Source organism: Rhinatrema bivittatum, chromosome 4 (genome assembly GCF_901001135.1).
Source record: "Rhinatrema bivittatum chromosome 4, aRhiBiv1.1, whole genome shotgun sequence".
In the NCBI taxonomy this organism is placed as follows: Eukaryota; Metazoa; Chordata; class Amphibia; order Gymnophiona; family Rhinatrematidae; genus Rhinatrema; species Rhinatrema bivittatum.
The window spans coordinates 11,105,781-11,129,401 of record NC_042618.1 but is presented as its reverse complement, the minus strand read 5'-3'; positions in this window follow the sequence as shown (position 1 = coordinate 11,129,401).

The window sequence follows — 23,621 nt, the reverse complement described above, 5'->3', positions numbered from 1 at the left end:
TGCTTTACACCCCAAGTCTCTTGTACTGTATGTTTGTTTTATTATATTGTAAGCTCTATTGAGCAGGGACTGTCTTTTTATATGCTTGTACAGCTCTGCATATGTCGGATAGCGCTATAGAAATGTTAAGAAGTAGTAGTAGTAGATTTTAATATTTCGCCCCACTCCTGGTGAAATATAGTGTGGGTAGCTCAATAGTTGCACCAAATTTAATTGAATAAAGAGAAGTAGTGATGGAGGTGTTCCAAGGGTGCGGTTACATTTTGGACAATGAATGCTGTCCTGATAAAGTTAGGTAAGTCTAGTCAGTGGGATACCTTTCCTAACTTATTCAGATGACTTTATCCAGGTAAATGTCACTTGTTCTATTCAGCAGAACATTTATCTGCTGAAATTTTGGAGACATTTATCTGGGTACCTTTATCCGGGTAACTTTCCCGCTTACCGGCCCACTCAGTATTGACCTGAAAGAGTTTGTGTATTGTAACCTCTTTCTCCTGATCCAAGGAACTTTTTGTTTTTCTGCAATTTAAGTGCGACATATTATTTAACAGGCAATTTATGCATGGCTGTCACTCATACCTTTTCAAAGCAGGTGATTGATCAGGCCCCCAAAAGAAAGCAAAGCTGACAATCATTAGCATAAAGAAAACAGGCAATATGGAAATCCTGAACAATTTTTCCCAACGCTAAAAGGTAGAGCATGAACCGAAAAGGCAAAATTACTGAGCCCCTGTGAGACCCCCATAGCAAACAAAGTGATTCCCGAGGGGCAGTCCCCCCTGTCATCACAGTTTGACTCTTGCGGCGCAGAAAAGAAACAAACCCATTTCATGCCTTCCCGGCCATGCCCAGGGAGGTAAGGCCTATCGAGGAAGATGCGGTGATCGTGAAGGGCACCGGCAGACAGCAAGATGTCGTGGTTCTTTACTCATTGTCTGAAAGCAGGAATGCAAAGCTGTGTTCCCCCCGGACCAGGCCTGGACATGGGGAGGGCTTGCTCTGCCTCAGGAAAGGCAATAATGTACCTGCCCTGAGTATAAGGTTTCGCGGCAGTGGCAGAAAAGTACAAAGTGACAAGGGAACTGACTTAGCTTGCATTAATTAGGCCTGCTGACATGGCTGCAGATGTTGGCATGAATACAGCTAGAGTGGCTAAAATCCTAACAGACAAGCTTGGGCCCAGGTCCCGGGAGACCCAGGTTCTATGGCCTGAACTGCTGGAGCAATTCCTGAAGTGTGGTTTGTGCTCTCCGGAGGGAGGAGGAGGCGGGAGCTGAAAGGCAGGCAGGGAGTCTAGCGTCTGTTGTTTTCTCACCGAGCGTTGTAGCATCTCCATTAAAACAAACAGCTCTTGCTGTAATTTCTAATGCAGACAGAAAGCTTTTCTCTTAGTACAATAGTGTGGTGCCTGCCTGCCCTTCGAAGCCTCAGCAAACCTCTTCACTCCTCTCCGCGTGTTTGTTTTTTTGTTTCTTTTTATCGGGATGTATGCAAGCAGAGGTCTTCAAAAGAACAGCAAGGCTGAGAGGCAGGGAAGCTTTATTTGACAAGGAGAACTAAATGCAGGGACGTGTGAGCTGCAAAGGGGGATTATTTGCTTTTTATGGCATTTGACCCTTCAGTTACACTAGCAGATTCTAAAATGTCTTCTGACATGCTGTATGAAATAATGTCTGTCAAGTTAGCTTGGCCACCGAATGCAATCTCACTGACGACGTAGGGGGAAAATGACAGAGCGAGACTTACCAACCTTGGTTTATTCAGAAGTCGGAACTCTTCACTGGTAGACGGCCTCCTAGCATGGCTATTGTTTTGTCTGGCTCATAGAAATCATTTCTAAGCCTTAGCGGCCTGCATGCACTGAGATCTCTTTATTAGCTTTAATGCACTTAATTATTATGTCCACTCCGCATGACGGGCAAGGGATCACAGGGCCGAATTCCGGAATTCGGTCCCACCATTATTTGGATGAAGAAAAATCATTGGTAATGAAAAGCGCAAAACAGAGACAGGGATGAGAGTAAGAGGAAAATGAAGGAACTACAACTTAAAATGAGGACAAGGGGCAGAACATACGGAAGGAGAAAGAACTTCCATTTCTTTCCAGAGGTTATGGGCTGGCGCCATTTTAAATTATAGCATCAGTGGGGCAGAAGCAAGCAGCAGGTCAGGTTCACTCCCATCCCAGTTCACTTGGACATAGTGATGCACTGAGGTGGGGAGAGCAAAGGCCTCGAGCTCTGGGCCGGGGGGAGGGGGGGGCAATGCACAGCCCTCCGACTGCACAGCTGCAGTTATTCCATCCAACCCCCTGCTGCGTCTGAGCAAGCCCCAAACATAGTCTGCATATATCGGCTACCTCACCCAGCCAGCCAATGATCTTGCTGCAAATGGTAGCGGTTTGCAGCGGACAGGGCATCTGCCTGAGAGCACATGGCACTACTGGTAAGAGGCCTATAAGAAACCAGTTTAATCTGCTCACCTCTGCTGTGTGCGCCCTCTGGCCTTTCGATGAGCTGCCTTGCTTCCTCCTTGTCTCCCTGCTATGCTGATTCCCCGGTGTTGCCCTGTACTCCGGAAGTCTTATGCCGCTGAGCTTAAATCCCAGGGATCTCTCCGTGGGCTGGGCCTTGCCATTCCCAGCATTTAATGAGGAGCTGCACCCGATTAGCTCTTCCAGGCTCTTCTCTGACCCACACAGCAGGAGGTAAAGTGGTCAGGTACAACCAGTACTGGTTGGAAGAGAGCAGTTGCTGCTGTGGCCTCCCCAGAGGGTGGGAAAAAGTATATTCAGGATATGAAACCTGCCGAAGGAAGCCATAGCTTGCTGACATTTCCCTATTTCAGGTGATGTTGACGTGGGCTGGGGCTGAGTGCTGAGGTTTAGTCTTGGAGGAGGAAGGGAGGGAGGGAAGGTGAAGGCAGAGAGTTCTGGGATTCAATCTGGAGGGAGGGAGGGAGGGAGGGAAGGGGAAGGGAGAAAAGTGCCAGGGTTAGTCTGAGCAGGGAGGGAGAAAGAGAGAAGGAGAGTGCTAGGGTTTTATATGAATATGGAGAGGGAACAGGGGAAGGTGCTGGGACAGTCTGGAGAGGGAGGGAGGATGAATGGGGAGAGAACTGGGAATCAGTGTAGAGAGGGAGGGAAAAGAGGGAGAATGCTGGGGTTAAGTCTGGGGAGGGAAGGAGAAGGGGAGAGTGCTGAGAGTTAGTGTGGGGAGGGAGGGAAAGGAATGGGGAGAGGGAGGATAGCCTAAACTAGATTATGTGATGGGGATGAGCTGCCTGGGGAAGAAAGTATGAGGACCCCAGATTTTAGATTTGGGAAGGGGATAAGTGAGGGCTTATGGATGTAGAGGGAACTTGGGGAGGAGGGGGCAAAGACTGGGTTTTTAAGTGGGGAGAAGGGGAAGGCAAGGACTTCTATTGGGTGAGAACTTGAGGAGGGGGATCCGGGTCTGGCGTTTGAATGTGAGAAGGAGAGAAGGAGAGAGGCCTTGGGTGGGGTGGGGAATGATGAATTGAGTGGAAGAGCTGGAATTGATGATTAGATGTAGATTGGGGAGAGCACAGATTCAGGGGTTGGGTAGAGGGGAAGGAAGATGAGGGAAAATTGTCCAACCCCTACCATCCTTCCCCAGGTCCAACCTTCGCCACACTCTATCTCTCCCTCTCCTCCTCTCTCATCACACCATCAACTTTCTCTGCTCCCTTTCTGCTTGCTACCCCTTCTCCCAGGCCTAACCCCTCTACTCTACTTCTCTCTTCCTCCTCAATCCTTGACTTTTTCTTTTGTCTCAGGCTTTTGTGGGCTCCATCTTAACCCATGTGAGTTATTACAAAGGCAGTCTCCTCCAGCCGACACGCGCTGCTGCAGGTGCGGTCTTCCTTATGGCCTATGTGGACCGAGCTAAAGAGATGCCCTTTGATGCCTGGGTTCTTCTCCTGACAGCGGAAATTAAATCTTTCAAGGCTCTCAGGGCTTCTGAAGGTTTCCCAGAACAGTCCAGTGAAATAAACACACCACCAACATGGCCAGGTTGTGTAAAATCCGACTTACGTGCATGAATTGGTGTACTTTAAAACATACGCGCGTAACTGAACTTATCAGCTTTACCAATTACTCCAGCAGTTTGCCCATCCTTCTCCAGGTCATGGAGACTCTCCTGGCTCTTCAGCCTGAAAGCCCCCCCCCCCCCCCCCCAGCCAGTAACACCCAATAAACATTTGATAGCACTTACGCAAGATCAGTCATGCGAGTAAGTTGCCAAATCTTTGCATGTCTCTTTTAAAATAGCAACCTATGCACATAAATATTGGCCCCGCCCCAAGACGCCCCTGTACCAACCCTTTTATGCATGGGTATATGTGTGCGTGACCTAAATTACATGCATATTTCTGATGTTTTTAAAACACCGATTCTGCAAGTACAGACTACTTACACACATATATGCTCATTTTTATGTGCGAAATTCTTTGAAAACTTTCCCCTAAGGGGGGAATTTTCCAAAGGAGTTACACACACAAATGTAACTACTATCATAGCAATTTTCAAAAGCCATTTACTTGACTAAAGTGAACTAACATGAGTAAATCCTATGGACAATTCAATGGAATATATTGTGGCAATTTTCAAAAGCCCACTTACACGGGTAAAGTGCATTTACTTGAGTGAAAACCAGCTATACTCAAGGAAATGCTTCTTAAAATCACGCTGTAAGTGTTCAAAAATGCACTTTTTTTTTTTTTTTTTTTACCAGTAAACATGATTGCAGGTAAAGAACCACCATGGGTACACGTTTGTTTAGTGCACTTAAATACAGAAAAATAGTGTTCCAGTAAATCACGGTAAATCTGCATACCCTGGCAGTTTGTACTTGTACAAGGAATGACAAAGAACAAGGAGTGGTGTATATAGATGAAAAAAGCACCAATTAATGAATTGCTCAGATTAATAAATGTATAATAATTAATTTGAAAATAGGATGATGTAATTAGAAAAATCTTAAATAACAAAAATAAGATATACAAATGGAAAAAGGCGCCAAAGATACAATGATACAATAATTTTAAATACAATGTTTGTAGATATTTGTATTTATATAAATCTATATATATTTATGACAAGAACAAAAAAATGTAAATATAAAACTTCTATAGACCCAACATGACCATAGTGGTTAATAATATAAAAAAATAAAAAATAAATAAAAATTCAAACAACTAACTGTATACATTTTAAAACATTTTTTTTTTTTTTTTACAAATTATTATAATACTTGGAAAACAAACATAACACTACTAAAAAAAACCAGAGAAACGACAATATCTTGGAATGTAGAAGAGCAGGAGCATATAAGATCAACACGTGTTTTCTGGTTGAGGCATCTGGAGTTTTTCCCAGTAGATAGCTTGATATCTTGTGGGTAGGCAATGAACATTTCAGGGTGGTACTACTTACTGATATTCAGACTTATTCAGCTAACCTGAGACCCCGGCTTTACACTTGGGCCTAGGCCACAGTTCCTGCTTTGGGCCTTGGCCTATGCCCTAGGTGAGGTCCTGGGCTCGGGCCTAAGCCTAGGCCCGATGAATTCATTAAAACAAATGCAACAAATAGAATGAATTAATATTTGTTCTCCTATCGTAAGCCTTTTGTGATACAAGACATTTTGGATAAACTGCCACAAGCTCTGAGCAATGACGAGTATGATTGTGTAGACTACTACAGTTACTACTTGGATTGACATTACTACTACAACTATTGCTGATGATCTTAGCCCGATCATAATTGAAACATTAAAGGATAATAGGCCCAACTTCCCCGGTACACACAAGAAATAAGTGAACTCAAGAAAAAAAACTTAGTCAGAGGGGAGGGAATGGGGAAAGCCATCGGGAGGGAATGGGGAAAGCCATTGGGGCTCCCCTAGGGCTCGGCGTGTGCAAGGTGCACAAGTATGCCAACCCCGGGTAGCACACACAAATGTACCCCGCATGTGCTTCTTTAAAAATCTACCCCATTTTGTACTGTTTATCAGATTTCTATAATTAGACAACAGGGCTCTATAAATTCCCAAGCTATTATAAGAGGGACTTTTTCTCCATACTCTTTTTCCGAAATCGGAGCGGCCTCAGAGGAAACTTTCCTTTTGCTCCCCACCACCTTCCCCTCCCTTCCACTATCTAACCCATCCCCCAGCCCAACTTGTTGGGCTGGGGGATGGGTTAGATAGTGGAAGGGAGGGGAAGGTGGACTGTGGCCTAGGCCCAAGTGTAAAGCCGGGGTAACTTGTTTCAGAAGTTATGCCTGCCTCTGGCACGTGCCAGAGGCAGGCATAACTTGTGCATGCCGGCTCGCTGCCGGTGCACCATCCGCTGGCACGGCCTCTGTGCCGGAGGCCTCGGTCCCACCCCCGGACTGGCATCATGCCCATGGCCCCGCTCCCTTCCCGCCCATTTTTCAAAGCCCCGAGACATACGCGAGTCCCGGGGCTTGTGCACGCTGCTGAGTCTATGTAAAATAGGCTTGGCGCGTGCAGGAGGGTTTTTAAAGTGTTACACGCATTTATTACGCGCGTAACCCTTTGAAAATCTACCCCAATGTGAATATTTTACTAAGAAAATTCATGATTTATAGTTTAACCTCAAGGTACTTTTTACTATGGTAAAAAGTTGACAAGTTCCAAGTTAGAAGAGCAGATACTTGAAAACTTTCAAGATACATGTAATAAGTTAGCAATCTCTGGCCTGGATTCACCATTCTATCGCAGAATGATGAATCGAGCGAAAATGGGGGGTGGGGGGAGGGGGGCAGGCCTGCGAAAGCCGGCAGCCTTCGCACCACTGCATTGTCTTTGCTGCCGGCTTTTGCACCGAATAGTGCCACCGTGAAAGGTGGTGCTATTCGGCGCGCTACTGGTGACGATAAGGTTACTAACTTTATCGTCACCAGCGAAGACATCGCCGAGTCTTCCCCCTTGCCGCCCTGACTCCTCCCCTCGCCACCCCAACTCCGCCCCGGCTCTGCCCCCAGCATGCTATCACACACGAAAAGGGACTCCCTTTATCAAAGAAAAAATTCATACGTTAACTAACTCTTTCTCGTTAAACTCTTTAAACTCTAATCAGACTATAGTCATGCAACCACTGGATGTACCTCCTTGGGTAAATATTGATGATCCTTCATCATTAGAAATTGATTCTATTCTAAAGAAAGTAAACCCAGCCATTCACCCTTTAGACTCTATTCCAGTAAAAGCTATGAAATTCATTAGTAACATAATCTCTCCTTGTATTTCAAAAATAGTTAATCTTTCACTATCTGAAGGGAAATTCCCTACAGATTTGAAATGTGCATCCATTAGACCAACACTAAAGAATAAGAATGGTGATCCAAAGATATTTAGTAATTATAGACTTACTTCAAACATGCCCCTATTAATAAAAATTGTTGAAAAAGTACTTCAGTCACAATGATTACCATGAAGAGAATCATATTTTCTTTCTAGTACAATTTGGTTTCAGAAAAAATCTTAGTAGTGAGACCTTGCTTCTAGCTTTGACTGACACTGTCCTGAGGGGCTTTGACTCTGGACAATCCTACTTACTGATCCTGTTGGATCTGTCTGCTGCCTTTGATACTGTTGATTACGGTCCATAGACTAGCTGAGATCAGTCTTGGTGGTAAAACCTTGGAGTGCTTCACCTCATATCTAAAAGATCAAACTTTTCAAGTTAGAATTGGGAATTTCCTATCAAACAAAGTTAATATGGTGTCAGGCCTTCCAGAGGGATCAGCCTTAGTGGCAACTCTTTTTAATGTTTGCATGCTGCCTCTGTGTAGATTACTAGTCGGACTGGGCATCAGTTATTACTTATATGCAGATGATGTACAGTTTTTAGTACCTATTTCCATCGAAAATGCTCTGATGCTTGTTAAGCTTTATCTTTCCATGATTCAGCAGCTCCTAACACCAATGAAATTAGATCTTAACAGTCAAAAAACTGAAATTATACCTCTGAATCGTAAATTATCCCTCAGTACACATATTTCTTTATATCAAAATTGAGTTGACCACCCATGCTCGTGACCTGGGAGTGATTATCAATGGGGAATAGAATATGAAGAAACACATTAATGCTAAAATCAGAGATGGTTATAATAAGCATATTCTCAAACATTTAAAACCTTTACTTAAGTTCAATGATTTTCACACTGTCCTTCAAACCATGATGTTTTCCAATCTGGATTACTGCAATGTTTTGCTTCTTTGGCTACCTTTAAGTTTTATTAGGCCTTTAAGCTAAGACAAAATGCCGCTGTTAGGGTACTGATAGGGGTTAGTAAATTTGATCATATCACACCAACGTTGATCTCCTTACATTGGTCACCTGTGAATTCAGGATTTACTTTAACATTTTATGTTTGCTATATAAATCTATTAATAAGGATAATACGGAATGGTTAAATGCCTCCCTTCGTCTTTATATTCCACAACAAATTTTAAATTCCACAATGAAATTTGAAATTGGCAAACAAAAATTTATTAAATATTCCATCAATTAGATCTGCTCAACTGAGCAAGGTTAGGGATAGAGCATTATCTGTTACAGGGCCAAAATTATGGAATATTCTGCCAAGTGAATTAAGACTACAAAGAGACTTTGCAGCCTTTAAAAAAGATCTTGAAACATGACTATTTAAATAAGCATATGACAGCTCAATGGTTACATAACATTCTCGCAGAAGGAAAGTTATAAGAGTCTAACTGGTTTGAGGCCTAGTTTTTATTTTTAATTTTAATTTTATTCCTATTTATTTTTATATTTTACCTATTTCACTTTCTTTTATATTCTATTATTATGTAATTTTATTTTCCTTATTTTAAGCTGGTTTTATTATTCTATTTGTTATATTCATTTTATTTGTTGATTGTTTTAATTGTTCATACTTGTAAACTGTTGTGATTGACAAATAGAACAACGGTATATGAACTCAATAAATAAATAAATATGGTTTGTTTTATTCGGGGGCTCCCAAATGAAACGAATCAACCTTATTCATCACATTTTAAATGAATGCACATCCCTATTACTTATGGGGCTTGTCATTTAAGCTGCAGTTTTCATTCCATGGAATGGATTATTGTATTGGGGATCTGGATGAATGTAGGGAAGTTGGACTGGTTAGCTGGCAGAGCACTGGAGTATAGTCAGATGCCTCCTCAAAATGACGGAGTCATCCTAAAGTATCTACAGGTAGCAACGGTGGCTATCTTCTGCAGATCATTCAGACGGAGAAATGGAACACTTTGCTCGCGATTAATCTTTCCTTTTGCTGCATTTGTCCTGTCTGAACTCTCTGTCTGGGGGGGGGGGGGGGGGTCACCGTGTCTTAAATTCTAATGTAAGCTTATTTATTTATTTGTGTTCGTCAATGCCTATATTTCTAGCTGTTCATCCTTGGGATGGAGTCTTGCAGCTACCAGAGTTTCTATCTTTATGATATGCTGGTATGTATATATATGCCCATCTTTCCATGTTCTTCTTTTGTGCAGGACAGAGGTAGCACCCGTCTAAATCACTTTTTGGTATCATCTTTATTTTACCCTGCTTTGTTTTATCTCTTTGTCTACCCCCTATGGGTGGGGTGGAGATCTGCTGTTCTTCTCATTTCTCTGCCCCCTTTATTATGGCCTTTTCTTTACCAGTTCCTCTTTGTCCTCCTCGTTCTCTCTCTCTCTCTCTATCTCTCTAAGCTCTAGATTAATCAGAATGCTATAAATATAGTGGAAATAATGCCCATGATAAAAAAAGGGGGCATGGTTAGGCTAATTTCCCTGCTACCTCATCGCATAGGTATTTTCCGCAATGCGTGAAACATTTATCGCACCTGCGTTATTTTTTGCATCTCACACTGAGTAATTCACCGCAGGCAAGATACAGACTGAAACACTTTTTTTTCGCAAATGGCAATTCAAGGACAGAGGGAGAGAGAGAGACTGCAGCTAGTTAGAGAGTGCATCAAGCTAGGTAGAGAGTACATTGTAAAATCAACTCCTCTTTTACCTTTCATCACTCCAAATGACATAAAATCTTCACTGATGGCAACTTTGCTGTTTGTACCTCTGGCCATGTTTGTAAAACGACCCCCAAAATCCTCCGTGCCACCCAAATGTCATCCCGAGCCTATAGTGCCCCATCTTACTGTGGTATAAATAGTAGAGTGACAGAGTAGTCTGTCTGTCTGTCTGTCTGTCTCTCTCTCTCTCTCTCTCTCTCTCTCTCATATATATATATATATATATATATATATATATATATATATATATACTATCCGTTAAGCCCGTAACAACGGGCTACATTTAAAAACAATTTTCGGTCCATTTCCTTCCCACTCCCTCCCCCTCATTCTCCCTCCCACCTCTATTCTCCCTCCCTCCCTCTCACCTCCCCCCTCTAGTCTCCTTCCCACTCCCTCCCTCTCACCCCTCCTCCCTTCACTCTCTCCTCCCCCCTCCCCTCACCCACTCCCTCCTCCCCCCTCCCCTCACTCTCTCCTCCCCCTCCCCTCAGTCACTCCCCCTCTCAATCCCCTCCCCTTTCAGGTCATCCACAACCCTTCCCTCGGAAGGCGCAGACGGAAGATCTCTGGGGGGGGGGGGGGTCCCTCGTGTGCGCCGCCGCTGCCGCTCCTCGCCGCTGCTACTGCTCCTCCCAGCCGCTCCTCGCCGCCTCCACCGCTGCCGCTTCTGCTTCTCCCAGCGCCATTTTTTTTTAGGCACGCTCTGCTCTGACCGACTTGCTCGCCCGCGCATGCGCGGTAGAGCTGTTCTCTACTGCGCATTTGCGGCACGTCGGTCAGGGCTCCTTTATCTAGCAGATATATATATAAGGGCCATTCGGTCACAGAAATTAGCTGCAAATGCAGCATTATTTATCAAGAAGAGAAAGCAGACTCTGCTGAGCTGCTCAGGAGAAGGCCTGCCATGCGACGGGCAGTGAGGTGGAAAAAACAAATAACACCACAAAGAAAGGGAAAACAAAAGGTTTTATTAGAAAAAAAAAAAAAAACAGCTGCAGCTCTAGAAAAAATTGCAGCAGTAGCTGAGAGGGAGATAGCAACGCTGAATACTGCAACCATGCGGCTCCACAGAAGAAGAGAGACTGAGGGGCTTTGCCTAGGGGGCAGGGAGGGGGTCCAGCTGCACATGCTCAGTAGAGCATGTGGAAAGCTCTGGAATCTTTGAGATCAAAGTTCCGGGCTGGGCTTCATCAGACGATGTCAGCCATGTATGAGGACTACCACCCTGCTTGATCTCGGAGAAAAGGGGTAACCTGTGTTAACGGAAGTAACCTGCATGGAGTGGCAGCTATTACCCTTAAAGAAAAAAACTCTTTCCAGGCAGACTGACTGGCCAACTTTATTTAGCACAAAAGAAAAACCAATAAAGCCAATGGGTACTCTATATAACACACGAAAAGCGTCAGGGTCATGGTGCAAGCTCACTGTGATTTCAGCAAGAGCGAGCCTTTCGGAAAAGCACTGAGAGGGTTTGGGGTGGGATGGGGAAGGGGGAAGGGAGGCAGAGGAGGGGGCATTACATGAAATTATGTAGATCCAGGGAAAGGGAGGCCCACAGATGTGTTGACATGAACCCAAAAGGTAAATAATTTTACAGGAGGAAAAGAAACTTCATAAACCAACTTTGGAAAAAAAGTTGCCAAAAGTGGTTGGGTTGCTTAATCATGAGTCTTAAAAAACCCTCCTTAGAAACAGTATATAGGTAAAAAACTTAGCTTTCAAAATTCGCAGATTCCTTCTGTGCTTTGCATCTCCATACAAGGAGGATTTCTTGTCTGGAGACGCAAAGCTCACAGCTGGTTTAGGAAGTCTCTTTTCCTCCTGTAAAATTATTTACCTTTTGGGTTCATGTCAACCCGCTTCTACATAATTTCCAAGTAACGCTCCCTCCTCCGCCTCCCTCCCACCCTCCCCCCACCCCTCTCAGTACTTTTCCGAAAGGCTCGCTCTTGCTGAGATCACAGTGTGCTGGTACCCTGACCCTGACGCTTTCTACGATGCTGTGGCATTCACGAGGGATGCATAAGCTGCCAGCGATCCTATTGACAGCTCAGAAATGTCCTTATTGAATAGCGGTTTTTTTTTTTTTTATCATTCAGAGTTCGCTCTGAATACACCTTTGAACAGGTGCAGAGCTGTGTATCAAAGCCAGCTGACAAGGCTGCTAAATTTAGTTCATTTTAGCCTTGAAGCTGTGTGGCGGACGATCATTTTTTTTAGCAGGTCAGCACTGGAACAAAGGATTGCTAGCAAGAAGAGAGAATGAGAAAGAGATAATTCTTCAGAACGGGTTTTCCATACTAAGACCCATGCTTTGATGTGATTCCAGTATCACCACAGGCATGACACAGCACTCTTCCGGTTATTCCAATAAAACGTAATTGGATCAAGTAGAAAACATAGCTTTAGAGTTATAAAGGAGACCCGTAGAACCCCCCGGGAAAAGATCCATTTTTTTTTCCCCTCAGACTCAAGTGAACTCTTTCATTGAGTATTCAGAATGGAAGATTGTGCCAGAACAGGACCTCTGCAGCTTAGCTCTGCATGTTTAAGAGAATTTGGGGGCTCCGACATGTTCCGAAGTTTTGCTTTTTTTTTCCCATTGCAGTAAGCAAATCCCCTCAACCCCACCCCGCTGGGAGATTTCTGATAGGGGTGGGAAAAGAGGCTTTTGTTGTTGTTGTTTTTCGCTTTGTTTGTGGTGGGGCTTTTTCTCATGAATTTTGTTTCACGTAATATTTATTTTATTTCTTTAGTTAAAAAAAACAACAACAAAAAACAAACACTGACCCCACTCCCCCCCCAAAAAAAGGGAAAAAAAAGAAACATGGCCTCCCATGCCCCCCATACATCCTCCCACCTGGAAAAATGCAGGGGGCCCCCGTTTACCTGGTTGGGGGGGGGAGGCCCAAGCCAGGGCCTTGTGTGAGACCTAGGCTGAGGTTGCAGCGACCTCCTGCGTCCTAAGCCTATGCAAGGTCAAGGCTTTGGCCTGGACCTACACGTCAGTACCAGCTGGTCCCGAAACCTCAATCCTGCATAGGCCTAGGATGTGGTAGGTTGCAACTCTTCAGCCCAGAGCCTAAACAAGGCCCAGGCTTGAAGGCCTGGAACCGACACCAGGGCCTCCGCCTAGGCCAGGGCCCGGGCCCAAGTCTGATGCTGTAGCCTGGTGCAGAGGCCGGGTCCCGATGCTGGGACCTCGACCCAAACCCAGGCTCGATGCTGGAGCCTGGCAAGGAGGCCGGGTCCTGACACCTGGGCCTCAGCCTAGGCCAGGGGGCCCGGGCCCCAGTCTGATGCTGTAGCCTGGTGCAGAGGCCGGGTCCCGATGCTGGGACCTCGACCCAAACCCAGGCTCGATGCTGGAGCCTGGCAAGGAGACCGGGTCCTGACACCTGGGCCTCAGCCTAGGCCAGGGGGCCCGGGCCCCAGTCTGATGCTGTAGCCTGGTGCAGAGGCCGGGTCCCGATGCTGGGACCTCGACCCAAACCCAGGCTCGATGCTGGAGCCTGGCAAGGAGGCCGGGTCCTGACACCTGGGCCTCAGCCTAGGCCAGGGCCTGAACCCAGGTCCGACACTACAGCCTGACCTGGAGACCAGATCCCAATGCCGGGGTCTCATCCTGGGCTTTCAAAATGAAACAAGATTCTAACAAAATTTCATCGCAATTTAACTTGTTCCATTTTGAAAATGATCCGAAATAAAATAGGAAATGTTGTCTAATTTCCTATTTCATTTCCCACAAATGCCATTTCCTAATTTCTGGTGCAATCATAATTTTTTGAATCTGTTGGCTGGATGCTAGTGGGACAAGACTTTTAGCTGCATTGAGAGGTGCATCTCCAGAGGTGTGTTTAATTCAGAGGAGGAAAATTAGGCAGAAACCTGTGAATTTTTAGACTTACATGGGGGTGTTGCTCATGTAAAAGAAACATACGTGCAAGTATAATAGTTTATAAACCTTGCAGGTTCTCACGGACTTGTAGTATCATGCACAAATTTTAACAGGGAAAAAAAGGGGAGGTCTAGGGCAGGGGTGGGCAATTCTGGTCCTCAAGGGCCACAAGCCAGTCAGGTTTTCAGGATAGCCCTAATGAATATGCATGAAATAAATGTGCATATCACTGAGGCAGAGTGCATGCAAATCTCTCTCATGCATATCCATTAGGGATATATCCAGAAAATTGACTGGTTTGTAGCCCTCGAGGACCGGAATTCCCCACCCTTGGTCTGGGGGCATTCTGGGCCTGGTCCATAAATATGTGTACAAGTTATCTTACATAAAATAAATTGCTGTTATTTTGTAAGATGTACATGTGCATACATTACTGATCTTGTCTAAACCATTTTACTCCCGTCAGTTGACTCGCACAAGTGAAATCAGCTCTGGATAGCATGCTTAGAAGTAGTGGAATAGAAGCTGTTTAAAATCAATTCATATATAAATAAATCTGACTTGTCTTTTGTGCGCAGTTATTGGGTAGAAGGTCTGGGTGCACTGGTGGGGTTTCAGGATGAAGTGCCAGAGGGTCTGGGTGATCTACTGAAGGTGGGCGTGAACTGGTGGATATATCAGGGAATTGCTTATTCCAGGTATGTGTACAACTATGTATTTTCACAATGGTGTATGCTCATAGACTAAAATATTCCTACTACTGCATTTAATTCTGGGTTATTACATGTGAATTGTTACAATTATTTTCCACCTAAAATATATATATGCATATTTTTTTTAATGGGTAGAGACAGTGTATTCTTGCACTACAAATATATGAACATACTACAGCATGCACACATACTTTCCGGTAGAAATAGAAGGCCAAATTTTAAAATGGCCACACGCACAAATATTGGCAGTTACGTGCATAGCCGGGCCCTGCACGCGCCGTGCGCATTTTCAAAAGGGCCCGGCCACGAGAATAACTGCGGATACGTACACAAGTGGGTTTGGGTAATTGCCAGGTTCTTGTGGCCTGGTTTGGTCTCTGTTGGAAACAGGATGCCGGGCTTGATGGTCCCTTGGTCTGACCCAGCATGGCAATTTCTTATGTTCTTATGTAAGTGCCAAGCCCTGAAAAAGGGGCAGGACAGGGGGCGGGGGATGGGCAGGGCAGGGCGGGATGGAGGCCGGCCGGGTCAGCGCTCTTCCAGCCGGCGCGTGTAAGTTGCTTCTGTTCCAATGAAGCAGTAAGTTAAAAAAAAATGTTCTTATAGTTAGGTAGGGGTTAGGGGTCGGGGTGGGGTAAAGAGGGGGAAGGGAAGGAAGGTTAGGCAGGGGGTAGGGAACTGGGGGAGGCCTGATTGCATCGCCACGAGTAATTTGCTAAAATTCACCACCCTGCGTGCGCCTTCCGCATATGTGCGCGCTGATTATAAAATCGAGCGCTCATGTGCGCATGGGCAGCGGGTTTTATGAAATGTGCGTGCTGGCGTGCATGCTCTAAAATCAGTGCATCCATGTGCGCGTGCAAGGAACTGTGCACACATGGACGCACGCTACTTTTAAAATCTACCCCACATGGCATTTTATAATCTGTGCAGCTACTAGAGATGTGAATCGTGTCCTCGATCGTCTTAACGATCGATTTCGGCTGGGAGGGGGAGGGAATCGTATTGTTGCCGTTTGGGGGGGTAAAATATCGTGAAAAATCGTGAAAAATCGTAAAAAATCGAAAAAACGTAAAATCGCAAAACCGGCACATTAAAACCCCCTAAAACCCACCCCCGACCCTTTAAATTAAATCCCCCACCCTCCAGAACCCCCCCCCAAATGACTTAAATAACCTGCGGGTCCAGCGGCGGTCCGGAACGGCAGCGGTCCGGAACGGGCTCCTGCTACTGAATCTTGTTGTCTTCGGCCGGCGCCATTTTCCAAAATGGCGCCGAAAAATGGCGGCGGCCATAGACGAACACGATTGGACGGCAGGAGGTCCTTCCGGACCCCCGCTGGACTTTTGGCAAGTCTTGTGGGGGTCAGGAGGCCCCCCTCAAGCTGGCCAAAAGTTCCTGGAGGTCCAGCGGGGGTCAGGGAGCGATTTCCCGCCGCGAATCGTTTTCGTACGGAAAATGGCGCCGGCAGGAGATCGACTGCAGGAGGTCGTTCAGTTCGCCTCGCTGAACGACCTCCTGCAGTCGATCTCCTGCCGGCGCCATTTTCCGTACGAAAACGATTCGCGGCGGGAAATCGCTCCCTGACCCCCGCTGGACCTCCAGGAACTTTTGGCCAGCTTGAGGGGGGCCTCCTGACCCCCACAAGACTTGCCAAAAGTCCAGCGGGGGTCCGGAAGGACCTCCTGCCGTCCAATCGTGTTCGTCTATGGCCGCCGCCATTTTTCGGCGCCATTTTGGAAAATGGCGCCGGCCGAAGACAACAAGATTCAGTAGCAGGAGCCCGTTCCGGACCGCTGCCGTTCCGGACCGCCGCTGGACCCGCAGGTTATTTAAGTCATTTGGGGGGGGGGTTCGGGAGGGTGGGGGATTTAATTTAAAGGGTCGGGGGTGGGTTTTAGGGGGTTTTAGTGTGCCGGCTCACGATTCTAATGATTTATAACGATAAATCGTTAGAATCTCTATTGTATTGTGTTCCATAACGGTTTAAGACGATATTAAAATTATCGGACGATAATTTTAATCGTCCTAAAACGATTCACATCCCTAGCAGCTACTGCCACACAGTTTATAAAACACTAGCATAAATGTCCATGCGTTTACTTATATGCAAATGGTGTACCCATGGACAGCTTTGAAAGTTTGACTGCTAGGTGGCATTTTCAGATCTTCACATGTATCATCCAGTAAAAATCTACCCATAAGGAAATGTTGGCACAAGTGACCTTGCACACTATTGACCCATGGCAAGGTTCGAAGTGAAAGACTGCACAGACTGGCACAAAGCCAGCTGAATGAGTAAAATGTAGAATTGACAGCTATAGTTTCTTGGCATGTATAACAAAAGGTATTTTTATGATTTTTTTCTAGTTTGTATGTATGTCTTGTGATTATAATGCTAATGTTTGGTTTCCAGCCTAGAACTGATGATAAAGCAACTTAAAAAACTAAAATAAATGTTTCCTTCATTTTAAATGCTTATGCAATAAACCCTGGCTTGCATGTTAAGGATCTCTTGAATATGCTAAAAAGAGTGAGCTTTGCAGAAAGGCCTTAGCATGCATATTAAAAGGGTTCTAGAATACATTAGTTTGAGCAAACAAAAATGTGCATGTCCACTCATGCAAATGAAAGAATATCATATGTAAATAAGGGATTACTAAGTTCACGCTAAACAGCATTGTATGCACTATGCTGACCCTTCAAACTTGTTAGCAGGCACTTGCTAACTGGATGTTATTTAATACTTCCAAGGGTCTAGTGTTAACTTATTGACATGAGCATGTTACTTACCAGGAACAAGCTAGATATTATTATCATGGTAAACTAAGCATGATCTTGAGAGAACTCAGCTAACTGGAAACAGAGAGACTAGAAATGAAAGCCTTGTACTGGGGCTGATTCTGTACCCATAACCCCTTGAGGATTAATGCCTTTTACCACACTTCTCTTCCAAAACAAAATACAGCTAACACATGTTCTGTTAAGATCCAGTTATGCTGCCTCCCTGCCGCCAGAGGTCCCCATGGAGCTACACCTGTTCTCACTTCAGTCCTAGTCTCCATAGGCTCATGACTCAGCAGGGCTTGGCTTTTTAGCTCTGCCTCTTGCATCACCTGATGCATTGTCATCGAGTATTCTTGGCTCTCTGTTTGGCCCTGTTCTACCTTGTATTGCTCTATGGCCTCTGGGCCTTCCAGTTCTATCTTGCCTTGTCCTGTGGCCTCTAGACTTCCAGGCTGTCTTGTGTAGACCTGTGGCCTCTGGGTCTTCCAACTATGACGTGCCTAGACCTGTAGCCTCTGGGCCTATCAGCTCAGTCTTTCCTAGTCCTGTGGCCTCTGGACTTCAGGTTGTATTGCCTAGTTCTGTGGCCTCTGGTCCTTCCAGCTCTGTCTTGCCTAGTTCTATGGCCCCTGGGCCTTCTAGTTCTGCCTTGCCTAGCCTGCAGCCTCTGGGCCTCCTAGTATCTCCCTTCCTGGCCTCTGGGCCTTATGCTTAGTGATCTATGGGCCTTCTTTGTTCTATTCTGTCTTGCCCTGTCTTTGTCTGTATTGTTTAGTTTTGTCCTTGTCTGGTCTGGTCCTGCCTTGCCTAGTCCTGTCCCTGCTATCTCCTCTCTGTATTGCCAGTGCCATGCCTTGTCCCATTCTGCCCAGCCTGTCTAGTCTAGTTCCACATGTACAAAGGCCTTGTCCCCAGTCCTGCCCTGCCTCAGCCTCCAGTCCCGCCCTACTTTAGTATCCAGTCCTTGTCTCCAACCCGTGTCTCCAAGTTCCAGCCTGTACCTTGATTCCTGCCTCAGCCTAAGCCTTGCCGGCTGCTGGAACCCAAGGGAGGAGGTGACTGGTACAAGCATAAGATCCTTTCTGCCCTGCTTTGAAGTCCTGTGCTACCCTTGTAGGAGATCTCCAGCTCTAGCCAGACCCTCAGTTGTACACATACTTTGCACAAATTCTTCCATATATTCTCATATTCGTACCACAACCATGTCTTCTTCAACAAACTTGGCTTTTGTGCCAGAGGCGGCCATTTTGGAATTACCCTGCCCCAGTGTTACCATAGGTGTACGTGCAGGCAAGAAAGAGTAAATGCATAGTAAAAATCCCAACTGTGTCTAAAATATTACACATACTAACAAATGTGGGCTTACTTTGGAGGGGCGGAGATCTGTGTCTTTTAAAAGCTGTGTAAGGTCTAAGATGCTTGATCAAATCTCCTTGGAAGTAAGGCCGCCTGTTTACCAGTGTTAAAACTTCTAAAAAGTGTTTATGTGTGAGTTCAAGCCTCCCATCTGTCCATCCAGCGCATGCTGTCCTGAAAATGGATCAATAGGGGTCAAACTTAACCACAGGCCCCGTATTTCCCTTATTAAAACTTGCCAGATCCTGATGCGAGGGCTGTCACAAAATAAATATCCAAGACTTTGCCCAGAGTATGTTACAGGGCCTTCCCTTTCCTAGGATCCATTAAAGGCAAAAATGAAAAGCTGAAAAGCACTACAGAGGCCATGGATGTGTGTGATTTTCCCTGCCACGTTCTTTTATTTTATTTTTTTTGTCTGAGATCGTTACACCCACATCAATGGTAATTTCAGTGTGTAATTACTAAAGGTTTAATGAAAGCAAATAAACAAATTTAGAGGGGGAAATTCAATTACTGAAAATCCATCATTAACATTAGCCAGGGCACGAGACTGCAAGAGCACAGGTTATTGCATTTCCAGCACAGAACGGAAAGTAATTCTTATTCCCTAATCTTTATTCTTGCAACAAAAAGAGGGCATTAGAGCCAAAATCATTATTTCCAAAATGATCACTGAGATATTTTCTGTTAACAATCTGTTCTCTCCATAAGGCATCATGACCATCATCTTTCCCAGGTTAGGCAAACATACCTGTTCCAGCCACATTATTGATCACCATCGCTCCATCTTATCCTAGGCCTGCCTGGCTCCTGCTTTTATAGTCATTCTTTGTGGTTTTCAGTCTATAAGGTACCGAAGAGTATGCTGGCTTTCTCCATTTTTAGCGCCAGCCTGCACTAGGCTGCACATTTTAACGCTGGAGGCCACGCTGATATGATGAGGGTCAGATGCATTCAAAGCACTTTTCAAAAATGGGTCACTCAGGGGCCCGCACTGTAAATAACACTGGCAATGTGTTGAGTGGTGAGAGAAACAGCTGGAAAAGGATATTTGTCAAGTGGATAGTTTGGCACGTGTTTTAGCTTGCACAGTTGTTACCTGGATTTTTTTTTTTTCCCCTCACAGAATTTGCAGGGAATTAAAACCTTGGAGAAAAGATTATTTCAAACCTAGTAAACCATCTGACTTGCAGACTTTTGGGACTTGTTTTCCTTCGTTTGCCTGAAACTTAATTCGGATCCATGGAATGTTCCCGAGAGTGCAGAGCAGGAACAACTCTCGTAACAAATGCACTCTACGAAGTAAGGATTCTTGGGTTGGTGTCCTGACTCTACTGTGCTCCGTGTAAGCATTGCATCATAAATGTCTATCTCCGGGAACCCAGTCTCAGCGGCGTGCACTGGTGGTCACCTCTCCCGGAGCTGCTGATCTGCTCCTGCATGGAGGTACAGAGGTCAATATCCAGTGGTGCAGCAAGCAGCAACTCTATCTGGGGAAAGTAATGCATGTGACTTGTCCCGGATATTCTGCGGGACTTCTGTGAATAAAGTTACATACATAACTTTATCCAGATAAAATTAGGACTGTTCTTTTTCCAACCGGACTTGAGTGCTTAACTTTAGACAGAGGAGGCTGGCTGGTCCTGCACTTTGAACACCTCCCCTTATTGTTCAGGTACATTTTGTGTGCACAAAAATGTATGCAGTCAGCACAGGAGGGAGGAAATATTCAAAACTCAGCTATTGTGCATGTTACTCCAAAGTTACTGGCACAAAGGCTTTTGATTCTCGGCCTTTTGGTCTTACTTTTTTTTTTTTAGGGCAATCAGAACTAAAACTGCATACAGGTAATCTCAACTCTCCCATTTGTAACCAGTCAGGTACAGCATATCCTTATTTATCTTAACCACATCTGTACTGCTTGTAAAATAACTTCCAGATTAGAAAAAGAACTTTCTACCAATGAAAATGATTATTACTGGGTAATTAAGATAATAGGCACATTACATTTAAATAAACCTTCATCTCTTCCACGGGTTACTTAGAAATGTACAAAGGATGGGCGTGTGTAGAGTAAAAAAAAAGGAATTTTGGTTTGTTCATTCATCTTATAGGTCAGTCATTCATTAGGTTTGTTTCAAACAAAGACCTAGATTCACCGAGCCATGATGTTTTATTGTGGGAGGGGCCCAATATTGCAGGGAAGCGTTCTCAGGATATGGTGCCCCTCCCCCAAGAAAATATCCTGGCTGATTCACCACATTCTTTTGTCAAGTGATTAAAAACCTGCGCGGCATAACAACGAGACAGCGACCTGCACCGTGCAATGGCGGCCCTCACACACAGAGACGCCAGCGCCTTAAAGGGCTCAACGACTTAAAAAAAAGTGCATGTGCAAAGTGAGAAAAAGCATCCGGGAGTCTAACATGACCCCCTCCCACCTTGGCGGCCCCATCAAAAGAAGCATAAAAATTAGGGATGTGAATTTTTCTTCGTGTGGTCCGATCGGGTTTTTTCTATCGGCTGCGCCCGAGACGATTAAAAAAAAAACAAACCACCCCGACCCTTAAAAACTGCTTCCTTAGGTCCCCCCACCCTCCCGACCTCCCCCAAAACATTTTAAAATTACCTGGTGGTCCAGTGGTGGTCCCGGGAGCGATCTCCCGCTCTCAGGCCGTCGGCTGCCACACATAAAAATGGCGCCGATGGCCCTTTGCCCTTACCATGTGACAGGGTATCCGTGCCATTGGCCGGCCCCTGTCACATGGTAGGAGCACTGGATAGCCTGCGCCATGTTTAAAGATGGCGCCGGCCAATGGCACGGATACCCTGTCACATGCTAAGGGCAAAGGGCCATCGGCGCCATTTTTATTAGTGGCAGCCAATGGCCCGAGAGCGGGAGATCGCTCCCGGGACCACCACTGGACCACCAGGTAATTTTAAAATGTTTTGGGGGAGGTCGGGAGGGTGGGGGAACCTAAGGAAGCAGTTTTAAAGGGTCGGGGTGGGTTTAGGACTTGTTTATATGTGCCGTTTTTCCCGCCCTCCCCCAAAATGATAAGAGAACCCCACGAACAATTTTGTGTGGTTTTCCTATCGGTTTCGGGGAGCCCCCGATTTCTGACGATTTTGAAAATATCGTACGATATTTTCAATTGTCAGAAATACGATTCACATCCCTAATAAAAATAGAGTAAAAGGTTCTCACAATGATGACCCCCAGCCCACTCCCATCCCCATTGATTAAGTCATGCCCAAAATGTTGCCCCCCACGCCTTCTTTCCATTTAATAAGTTAAAAGATTGGGGGCCCCCCCATCCCTTTTCCAAGCGAACCCCCAAGTTTAAAACACCCTTGTTGGAGGTATAGCATGCTCCTCCCCTCCCCAGACCCCTAAGTTACAAACATGTCAGCGGCCCTAGAGTGGGGAGGAGGGGGTCAGTTTAGACACCAGGTCACTTTGTGTCACTGTTCACAGATACTTTTTTTTTTTTATGTCGCTAGGCCCTTTTAATCTACCTTGGGAGCATCAGGATTCATGTTAAGGTTTTGATGCTTCTGTGGTAGATTAGCATTTTTCTGAAAGGTATAGATAAAATAAAGTGGCTGACAAATTTCTAAGCCAGGTGTGTTATTTTATTTACATGGGATTACCTATGCATGAGCTGCTTTGCATGAGTTTGCAAATGTCATGCAAAGGCTAAGCAAGCAGTTCATTATAATAGGGGGAGGGGGAATCTGGGCAAATTAATTCAAAACATTGCGAATATCACATGATATTGCCACAATAGGGCTGTATCAGGCAATATACAATCTTTAACATGCATTATAGCCCTAACGTGGCTTAATGAATCTCCCTAAACATTTTTCATTTGTTTGGGGTTTTTTTTCCATTTCTTTACCATCATATAGGCCAATACAATATGAGGCACTCCAGTCAGTGCGCCGTTGTACATGGTTTGGATATGCATTTTAGGCATGCTAGATGGATGTCCTATATATGCATTAGCGCATCCATAACACGCGTGCCAACCAATGTGTAGGCAATGGTGCCCATCGCATGTAAATTGCATGCTAATGATTAGATTAGCTAGTACCCCTGATCCAGTAACATGTGGCCTAAAGTAGTTCATCTATAACAAGCTTTTTTACCTGTAAAATTTACCACCTACTCTGTCCCTGGCTATAGGGCGGTGGCCATATTGGTGGCAGACGTATCGGGAAAGCTTTTGTGTGATTCCAACTAAATCCAATGGATTTTCTGTACATGATTGTCATGTTGGCCTTTCTCTTACATATGAAAGCAAGAATGCCAGGTGAACGAGAGTGATTGCTCAGATGAACAAAAAACAAGAAAACCTGGTGCCAATACAAGAACAGATAAGCAAGAATTGGGAGTCCATTATGGGCTTCTGTAAAGGGCTCAGAACAGATGCCCAAAATTGTCCATGCGTCCGTGCTTCCTGACTTTCAGAGGCATCCATGTATCCATGCACTCATTCTGGACATCTTAAGCAGTCAGAAATGGATGCAGAAGGGCGTGACCTTTCCAAGGCGTCAATGCGATCTAGGATGCTCATTCCGGGCATCAAAGGACACAGAAGGCCAATTCAAAATCCAGACCATCCATGAAGGGAAGCAACAGGCCTGTACATGGATGTCCAGTCCATTTATGCTGGCTATGGCATGTTCCTTTATCCTTCCATGGATTAGTGGACAGTAGCTATTCCTACATACTGCAAAATACTACTACTAATAATACAATAATAATACAAAA